This window comes from Mixophyes fleayi, chromosome 12, assembly GCF_038048845.1.
Source record: "Mixophyes fleayi isolate aMixFle1 chromosome 12, aMixFle1.hap1, whole genome shotgun sequence".
In the NCBI taxonomy this organism is placed as follows: Eukaryota; Metazoa; Chordata; class Amphibia; order Anura; family Limnodynastidae; genus Mixophyes; species Mixophyes fleayi.
Genome location: NC_134413.1, coordinates 67,266,859 through 67,270,125, shown reverse-complemented (window position 1 = coordinate 67,270,125; position 3,267 = coordinate 67,266,859).

Sequence of the window (3,267 nt, the reverse complement as noted above, 5' to 3'; positions counted from 1 at the left end):
AATCTGGTTACCGCCCCCTCCACTCCACTGAAACTGCCCTGGCTGAAGTCACCAATGACCTCCTATCAGCCAAATCCAGGGGTCATTTCTCCTTACTTATCCTCCTTGACGTCTCCGCAGCCTTTGACACCGTGGACTACCCCCTCCTTCTGCAAACTCTTCTCTCTCTAGGCCTCTCTGGTTCTGTCCATGCCTGGTTCTGCTCTTACCTTGCTAACCGCACCTTCTCTGTCTCCACGTCCGGCTCTTCCACCGCCCCCACGCCCCTCCAAGTAGGAGTCCCCCAGGGCTCTGTTCTCGGCCCCCTTCTCTTTTCGCTCTACACTTCCTCCCTTGGTGCGCTCATCTCCTCCTTTGGTCTTCAGTATCACCTTTATGCTGACGACATTCAACTCTCCTGCCCAACTGCTCTGATTGACACAATCAGAGCAGCCGGGCAGGACTCTCTCCCTAACTCTCTCTGCTGAACGGATCTGCACATAGTGTGCAGCCGTCAGCAGCCTTAGGTGTCAAAAAGGGTGCGGGGCTAAATCACCCCCCCTAAATCGCCCCCGGTACAATTAACTTCTGGATCCGCCCCTGCACTCAAATACCTTCAGTTTGCACTGAGTCACACCAAGGCACATTCTTCATGCTAAACTTGCACTTTGATGTGAAATGGGTCTCACCCTATAATCTTCATGGGTCCTGTTCGGCAGAGAAGATTATATACAGACACACCTAGAGGACTGAAATATACTTCCTACACAAAGAAAAAAACTGTAACTACACAATTCTCAAGCACAGTGGGCAACGTTCCAATGAGTTTCTTCAGTTGAGGTCCCACACTTGGCCTGTGAGAACACTTCTTACACTCATCATATATAAGAACTCCTCAATTCATAAATATTCTACAAATTCTTAACTCAATGTGAATATGGACAGTCAGGACAAACAAAGGTCATATGTAGGTAGTTCTGGCACGTAGATGGAATCACAGGTCAGCTGCTTGATTTAAAACCCTAAACGTGGATTTTAAAAGGTCCTTTACCTCCAACTCTACTTAATCTTCTTCTCTTGGCATGTACATCCCACTTCTTGTGACACAACTTATCTGTGGAAATAATCAAGATTCTTCTATAAAGGAAGAACAAGCAATCACGTTAATTTAATAATCAGATACGTACCAGGGAGAGCTTTCACAGTAGTATCAATTCACCATGCAGGTTACAGGACACTGTCCCCCTCCTAACATTCTTTTACAATTATTTAAAGCTTGAAAACAAAATGACAGTTGTTGTCAGCGATTGTCCTTAACAATGCATATCTGTGTGTGTCTAGCAAAATGAAAAAATGAGGTATTGGTTCATATTTTGATCAAAACGTTTAAGCCTGCATCCCAGCCTTAAATAGGCTTGATGGACAGCTGCTATGACAATAAGGCAATATTTTGAAATAAAACCGGAAGAAAAAACAAGCCTGTGCTCGGTATATCCCATATTGTATGTGGTACCAGTTGTGTGGCCATATAAATGCCCAAATATGTATACAAAACGAGAAAAAGCTGCATATCTGTGTGTCTTGCTAGATACACACAGATTTGCTGTGTTAAGGACAAGCGCTGACAATTGTCTTTCCTTATTGTACATGGTCTACATCAATCCCCTTCACTTCACTGTCACAACTCTCAAACGCAGGATATCTAGAGGGGTGTTTTCTAATGTTTGAATGCGGGCATGGCCAGCCCATTCTGGGGTTGCGACTGGCACTTAACTAATCCTAGTCCTACGACAGCCTGCGCCATTCCCCTTTGTAATGACGCATGTAACTAGCTACACACAGATATGCAGCGTGAAGGATAAGTGCTGCCAACTGTTTTTTTTTTGTTCTGTATACATATATGGGCATTTATATTGCCACGCAGCTGGTACCATATATAATATGGGATATACCGAGCGTGGCCTTGTTTTTTCATCTGGTCATGTACAATAAGGGTATGGTGAGGTCATCCTAATGCAGATGCGGCAGATGCTAGTCCTGGCTTCTCGCACGTGCGCTTGGTAACCAGCTAGGGGGCAGGTGTAAGTGCCGACTGATAGAGATAACTGACACGGCATAGTATTACATATTACACGTATGTGTGCCACTAGATAGCACAGAACATGTGTGTGTGTGTGTGTGTGTGTGTGTGTGTGTGTGTGTGTATAGGTAAGACAGATGTTAAAAAAGCATTTTGCGTACAGTACACATTAAAAGCATCTTTATTGATGTTTTTAATGTTAAAAAAATAATTGAATCCATATTTTTATTAATGATCATTTCTAATATAAACTATTTTTGTGTTCTGATGAGTCCTTTTAGTGCACATAGGTTTGTGCGTACACGACAGCCTGTTCGGTCTGTCTACATACGGCAAGTAACGTCCAGATTCAGATCATATCTTGAGATATGCTTAGATTGAAAACAGTTGGAACTATGTTCTTTATAATAAGGCAACTTGCGTGCAGATGCATATTTATGGGCACTAGTTCTGAGGGGTTGTGGGCGAATGAATGAGTTCTACTAAGTATGGTGGCTCAGTGGTTAGCACTTCTACCTCACATCACTGGGGTCATGGGTTCGATTCCCAACATGGCCTTATCTGTGTGAAGTTTCTATGCTATGCCCGTGTTTACGTGGGTTTCCTCCGGGTGCTCCGGTTTCCTCCCGCACTCCAAAAACATACTGGTAGGTTAATTGGCTGCTAACAATTTACAAATTGACCTTAGTCTCTCCCAGTCTGTGTGTGTGTATGTATGTTAGGGAATTTAGATTGTAAGCTCCAATGGGCAGGGACTGATGTGAGTTCTCTCTACAGCGCTGCGGAATTAGCGGCGTTACATAAATAGCTGCTGATAAAGTATAATAAAAGACAATTATGTCCAAATAATGTAAGGTATGATGCAATTATAGTGCCTAACAATTTTTCCCTTTTTCAAGTTGATCTAGGACATGTCCTACCCCAACTATAAATCTGTCCTCACATTTTAAATTTACCTCCCCCCCTCCAATGCAACATGGTTTTGCCCAGGTGCAAAGTTACTCCTTTTATATGCTTTGCTCTCCTTAATGACTCAAGCCCCAAGTGTTAATTAGAAATTCAAATTATGTTGCCTCCCTCTGCACCCTTTCATCAGACAAAACTATTCCAGCACACTATCAGGTCCCATAGCAGTGTCATTGTTGTGCCCTTGAACCCAAAGTGAACTAATGCATCGGGTGTGCTATAACTCTGCTCTCAGTATAAAC